Genomic DNA, 7394 nt, shown 5'->3' with positions numbered 1-7394 from the left:
TATTCGAATGACGAAATTGTAATACATGTATTGTAAGTGTTGTAAATCGCGAAGTGATCGTCCAGCATTCCAATACACGTATTAGAGCGTTTGTAAGATGAAAATTGTGCACAAAGAAATTATCAACAGCCAAAATTACTTAAAATGGTGAGTCAACGATCCGTGTGCACCGGGTCGAGTACCAGGTAGTTTACTACGTATTCTACAAGAACTTTTAAAAAATTTTAATTTTGTGAATAATGAAAATAAATTCAAATGGTTAGTTGACGACTTGGGAACGCCAGGTTGCGCCCCAAGTCGACTTTCATTTTTAGTAATTTTGGCTGTTGAAATAATCTAAATTTCGAAAAATTTCTCATAGAATACGTGCTAAACTACCTGAAGAGCGACCTGGTCCAATCGGGATGCCGACTCACTATTTATAATTGTTTTCATTATTCACAAAATTTAATTTTTTTAAAAGTTCTCGTAGAATACGTATTATACTACCTGCTGCTCAATCTGGTGCATCCAGATCGTCGACTCACAATTTTTAGTAATTTTAGCTGTTGAATCAATCTAAATTTTTAAAAATTTCATTATTGACGAAATTTAAATTTTTTTAAGTTCTCGTAGAAAACGTTTTAAACTACCTTGTGTTTGACCTGGAGAACCCGGATCATCGACACACAATTTTGAGTAATTTTGGCTGTTGAAACAATCTAAATTTTGAAAAATTTCTCGTAGAATACGTATTATATTACCTGGTGCTCGATCTGGTGCACCGGGATTGTAGGCTCACAATTTTTAATAATTTTAGCTGTTAAAACAATCTAAATTCTGCAAAAGTTTTTGTAGAATGCATACTAAGATAACTGGGGCGCGACCTGGCATACCCGGGTCGTCGAATCACCATTTGGAATTATTTTCATTATTGAAGGAATTAAAATTTTTTTAAAGTTCTCGTAGAAAACGTTTTAAACTACCTTGTGTTCGACCCGAAGCACCCGGATGGTCGATTCATAATTTTTAGTGATTTTAGCTGTTGAAACAATCTAAATTTTAAAAAAGTTCTCGTAGAAGACGTGCTAAGATACTTGGGGCGCCACCTGGTGCACCCGAGTCGTCGACTGACCCTATTTTGGAATTGTTTTCACTATCCACAAAATTTAAATTTTTAGAAAATTTTCTTAGAATGCGTATTATTACTACCTGGTACTCGATCTGGTGCAAACTTTTTTCACGCGGGCAGAAATTTGTTTGCCACGAACAAGTGTTCTCAGAAATGATTTACATTTGTTGTTCTAATGTTTCTCTTCAACAGGCGTCGAGATATCCAGCTACTAGACTTGTATTATAACATTCCAAGGCATCTTAGGTAGTATACAAATGCCAGAATTTGAAAAGCACACTATTATGTATTGCAGCGTTACCTTAAGTTTCGGAAATAAACTTCCAATACATGTAGTGAAAGTTTGAAACAGAAATTTTTAACAGTGTATGATTATTTGGGTACACCCTTTAATCTATCGGCCTCTTTTATGAACGCGAAAAACATGGCTGTTAATAAATGCAGTGTAGCTACAAATTTTACGTTAGCTTTAATATTTAGACTAAAACTCGACTCTTGGAACCCCATTTTACGACTTTTCTAAAGTATGGTTTCAAATTTTTTATTATATGGTGCGCGTGTCTGGAGCCTCAGACACCTCGATGCAATTGAAAAAATTCAAACAACTTTTTATAAAAGTACGTGTCTTTAGTTTAATTTTAAACTGATTACAGAAAATCCTAAAAATATCGGAGGACAGTCATCCAAAAAAATTTTACCTAAAATTAGGAACTTTGGAAAAACTGAAACTTAACAAGGCAATGTTTAACTGGGCGACTCAGGTTAAAAATATTTTTGAGGAGATCGGGAAGGGAGATGAATAGAAGTGCCTTTCTCTTTCTATTTTAGAAAAAAATAAAACATCTTGGATTAGAGCTGATGATAGTAAGCTCCATCAAATGGTTTTGACCCAGAATTATAATTAAAAAAGAAACTTGTAGGATGGATGTGAATGATGGGATTTGTGACAGTTGTTATCAGGATTTAAGTCATGGCGAATATGTGTATCACCTTTTAGTGGAATTTCAAAATTTTGCAAACGAAAGAAATTTATGCATAAGCAAGGAAACAAATATTTCGGAGATAAGAAATGTTTGGCTTGATATTTTAAAAGACCCGAATCATAATTCAATTAAAAGAATGGTTGTTTTCCTAAATCAGATCATAGTAAGAGGTTAGTTAGGTTGTAAGTGATTGAATTAAAACTATAATTAATTTAGGTTTAAGAGAGTCGTACTTATTTGTATGAATCGGTTCATTCTTGAACAAATAAAAACAACTATTGTAAGAGTGGGAAAATGCGATTCCGAGGAAAGAGTATAGTACGAGTACATTTTAAATCTGGGATTGCTGGTATGTGAAGTGCATTTTTTACATGAGGATATAGTTTGGAAACGTGAAGTAAAGAATCCTACTGATAATGTTATGGTATCTGTATATACATTGTCACCTTTTTAAATTTAAAAAAATTGAATAAAATTTACAGTTTGAAATACATATTCAGAATAATTGAATTTAAATTGAATTATTTGCACCAGAAGTTAATTTTTCCAAAAAAAATCTACAAGAAAACCTGGCTTCATATCAACAAAAATAATTATTAATTTTGCATCCATCTTTTTGTTGACAAAATAAAATGTTTGATACAAAAAGCCAACTCGAACTTAAATGCCTGTCCACATATATTTCGAGCTGTAATAATAAATTTTAAGTGAGTGCAATGCGGAACTACATGTTTGTATTGTTTAAAAATGAAATACATATTTCAGTAAAAGGATTTTTGAAAACTATAATTTCTTATGCAATTATTCTTTTTAAATGTATTAAAAATTGTACCTACAATCGCAACAAAGCAATACTTTTTTTAAAACTTTTAGCATGTATATTTCGTCACATTATTATAAATTCCAGAGTGGCCGTTCTATTGATTCGATCAATGTGATGCTCGAATGTGATTTTACTATTTAAAAACAATGCCGCTAATTTAAAAATGAATTAATAATAATTCACTATATTTGCTACGGCACAGAATATAACAAAAAATCATAATTTTTTATCAATGTCATTGATTAGTTATAATAATTTTGCAAATAATAAAGTAAGTTTATCGATATAATTTATGAACAAAAATAAAATTATTGCCAATAAATTAATTTTCCTACCTACAAATTTAAATACACTTTTAAAAGCAATTACATCTATTTGTCTAAGTACAAAATTTTACTTCATATTACTATAACCTTCGATTATTTTTAACTCTTGTAAATTAATTTTGAAACTATATTTCCAGGTTAATTATTCTCTCAAGTAATTACATTATTATTAATTGTTACAAATTTAACTTATATAATACTTTCACAATGTGTGGAAAACTATATGTATTTGAAGCTATTCTCTCTAACGCTATCACTGTTTCCTCAAATTTTTTCATAAAAATAGTATTGAAATTATATGAATGCATTGTAATAGATTTAACATTCATTTTATAGTTTAAAAACACATAATTTTAGTTATTTACATTCTCATTCCATAACAATTAATGTTAAACTGTGTAGCGCCAGAAATGGCGCAATTTGTCGGATATTTTTGGTACTACCACTTGGAAGTTTATAATTACGGATGCTATCCATGCAAAAGCTTGAAAGTCGGATAGGGCTGCACAACCGTAGCGGAGGAATTATTTGTAATTTATACTCAGTAAAGAGTCGACTAAAAAGAAGTAGCATAAAATAGTTTCAATTGTTTTCCATGGCTGATTTTATAAATAATATTTTAGAGATCTTCTGAAAAGTTCATGAATTTTACTTGCATTTTGAACAATAAGTAGCTTTTTCGTATTAAGAAAAATTTTGGAGTTTTTTGAGACGTAAATTTTCGTTATTTTTCATTGAAGAACATAAATTTTGCTTCAAGATTCTTCTAATTCATTCAGGATTCATAATTGTATCAAAAAATTCATTTCCTTGGTTGAAAATACAAGTATTATATTTGAAAATTCTTTTTTCTTTTTGAAAATTTAATATTTAACTGTACATATGATTTTTTCACTTTGGGTTCAAAGTATATCTCTTTTTGGTCAAAAATTCGTGTATGTTGTTGAGAAAGTTGTCATCTTTGGTAGAAAATTAATCTTATTGGCCATGGAAAATAAAACATCTGTTAGCACAAGGTAGAGATTTTTTAAATTGGTAGTTTTTTTCTTTTTTTAGCAAGAAAGTCTTCTATTTTCGTACAATTTTCTTGAGTGGTATATTTTCGTTATTTCTCATGGAAAAAATATGTTTTTTTATAGGTTTTTGTAAAAATACTACTTATTTACACTCAACTGGGAAAGAAGAATCCAATGTTAAAAGTTTTTAGTAGTATCACTTGAGTTTTTCATTCCTGCGAGCAGATCACTCTTGCAATAGGCTGCTTCATGACACTTATAAGCTTCCAAAATTGTATTCGCTTTTCAGTGTAAAAACGGTGAGATTGAATAAAATATGACACTACCCAGATAGCAATTAACGAGATTCAACAGACCTATTACAATAGGACCAAAATAAGTCAATCTGCAAAGATAACTTTGCATGGACATAGGAATATTCCAATGGACATATTCCTATGTCCATGATATCTTTGCCAGCAGTGGAACTCCGGTACCGTGTCAAAAATTCAACAGGCCTCTTTTTTAACGTGTGAATATAGGAAGAGTGGTTCGCTCAATTTTAGATTTCAAAACAGCTTTGAAGAACATCTGCTAGACATAACAAACCCATACGTTGTTGAATGGCGCGCAAGAATTGAAGGTGAACCCTCTGATGGCGCACATTTTCTGGTGCCCTGATTGTGGTGCATTGGTTGTGCGAAAAAAAGATAGGGCATTTTTAAGAAAGCAGTTGGAAAGCCCATGAAATTCCACGTCTAGTAATGTGAAGCAGATTTTTTTTATCTGCTGAAGAGAATACAGCACGTGATAAGTTCTTTAAAAATTTTTAGATTTTCTAAAATGTTGTACCTCGACTTCAACTTTTATAATGACCTAGGAAGATTGTTGCAAAAATATGAAAATTATACGACGCAAAGCCCACAATTTTATCTCTAATTTAAGGCCATGAAACTTAAAAAATCTTCCTCGGTTCCCAAGATGCGATTAGAATATGTTCAATCGTATCTGAGTTGAGTTTTAGTCGACGATCACGGTTCTCGGCCGGTCTGCTGCTCGCCTCCTCCATTGAGGCAGGACCGAATAGGCCAGGCGCAGAGGTGGCGCCTGATTGGGACTCTCTTATACTGTTGATTCTGCTCATCAGTACGGGATCGTCCATAAATTACGTAACACGTTTTTCTTTTGTTTGAATAAAGACGAGCATGAAATTGATGTGAAGTAGAGAAAGACACAACGATATAAACAACAAAAAAAAGTCTTACGTAATATATGGACGATCCCTAATTTTTATTTTGAATCATTGTAATTTTTTTAAATTACTTAATACTTTTTTAAATTACTTACAATTCTTTCAATTCTGAATTATCCCCATAATAAAGCATAAAAATGATAAACAGTTATTTTATTTCTTAACATTTCTATCAACTAGAATATTAATAAAAATGTAGATATATTTCTACGAGAGTAAACCGTTTTTCAAACGAATGTGCATCTAAAATCCAAATAAATTATTTATATGAAAAACACTCAAAAATATCAAAAGTAAATAATAATGGTATTATTGATATCTATTATTATAACTTCAATTTCTATTAAGAGTTTTACAATTTTTACTTAATGGTTTACTATAAATAAATTCGTTTTCTTGCACCTGTCCGTCGTAAATTTTCACGATTATTTGATACTCCAACTTTCAGCAAACAACTTTCATCAAGCACCACCTCTGTGCGTAAACTATTCGGAGCTGCCTCAACGAAGGAGGCGAGCAGCAGACCAGTCGAGAACCGTGATCGTCGACTAAAACTCAACTCAGATACGATTGAATATTTATAATCTCATCTCGGGAACCGATGAAGATTTTTTAAGTTTCTCCGGCTTCAATTAAAGATAAAATTTCAGGCTTTATGTCGCATAATTTTCAGATTTTTGCAACAATTTTCCTCGGTCATGCTAAATGTTGAAGTCGCGGTACGAAATTTTAGAAAATCTACCATTTTAAAAAAAAAACTCATCACGTGCTGTATTCTCTTCAGCAGATTAAAAAGAAATCTGTTTGACACTACAAGACATGGAATTTCATAGGCTTTTCAACTGTTTTTTTTTAAATGCCTTATCTTTTTTTTTTCGTTGAGTTATCGTGGTTCAAAGTCAGGAGTGATTTTTAATAGTGCTTGCGTCAATCGATCTCATAATTTCCGACGGTAGTTTAACCAAGGTGCGAATTGACCGTCGGCCTAAGGTCGGGCCAACCGTCGGACGGTCGGTCCAACTTTGTGCGCGTCGGGCCAACATTTGGTCTCATTTATGAGTCATCTTTTAAGATGACACCGGCCCGACCATCGACAAAAATTAATTTTTTAAAATTTATTTTTAGAAATATTATTATGTAACCTTCACTTTTTGCGATTTCTAAATACATAATTCACACACAAGGTTACTTACACTTTTATACGCACGCTTTGACGCTTTAAAAATTCTTAATGGTCCAGGATTCGAACCCCAATAAACTAGTGTATTTTACCGCGTACTCTAACCACTCGGCTATCGAAGCACTTGAAGTTTGTTCACAAAAACTGTGTGTTGTAGTTTCTTCATAGATTAATTTAGAAAGAGGGTTGACAAATTGGGAAGATATACTTTAAAAATATTCAGTGTTTGATGTTTTTAGAATTTTTAAATTTTGCAGGTTTAAAAATTAACTTTATTATAGATTAAAATAGATACATTTTCAATATGTTTCAAAGTTTTCTCATTTTTGTTGATTTAAAACTAAAGTTGATAATTTAAAGACATGTAAATAATACATATTTACCCTTAAACGTTTCTACTTTTGGTTGAGAATTTTTAATGGTTTATTTTGAATATTTATATATTTCAACGAGTAGCACACGAATCCAACCTCCAAATAATACGATCAGATCACCTGCGGCCGAGAGAAAATCTATCGAAAGGAAGTAGGTTATGTGCACCCAATGTTACGGGCACATGTGACGTTGGCGGATAGGCCAACTCTTGACCACAATTGGGCCGACTGCAATTTCACGGTCTTTTTGTAACAATCAACCAGAGTTTATCCGACGGTCTGCTCATACTCGGGCCAATGTTTGACCGACCATCGGGTGCATCAAGGTGACTTATGTCAATCCGACTGCT

This window comes from Belonocnema kinseyi, chromosome 7 (assembly GCF_010883055.1).
Source record: "Belonocnema kinseyi isolate 2016_QV_RU_SX_M_011 chromosome 7, B_treatae_v1, whole genome shotgun sequence".
Lineage (NCBI taxonomy): Eukaryota > Metazoa > Arthropoda > Insecta > Hymenoptera > Cynipidae > Belonocnema > Belonocnema kinseyi.
This window is presented reverse-complemented; position numbering follows the sequence as displayed.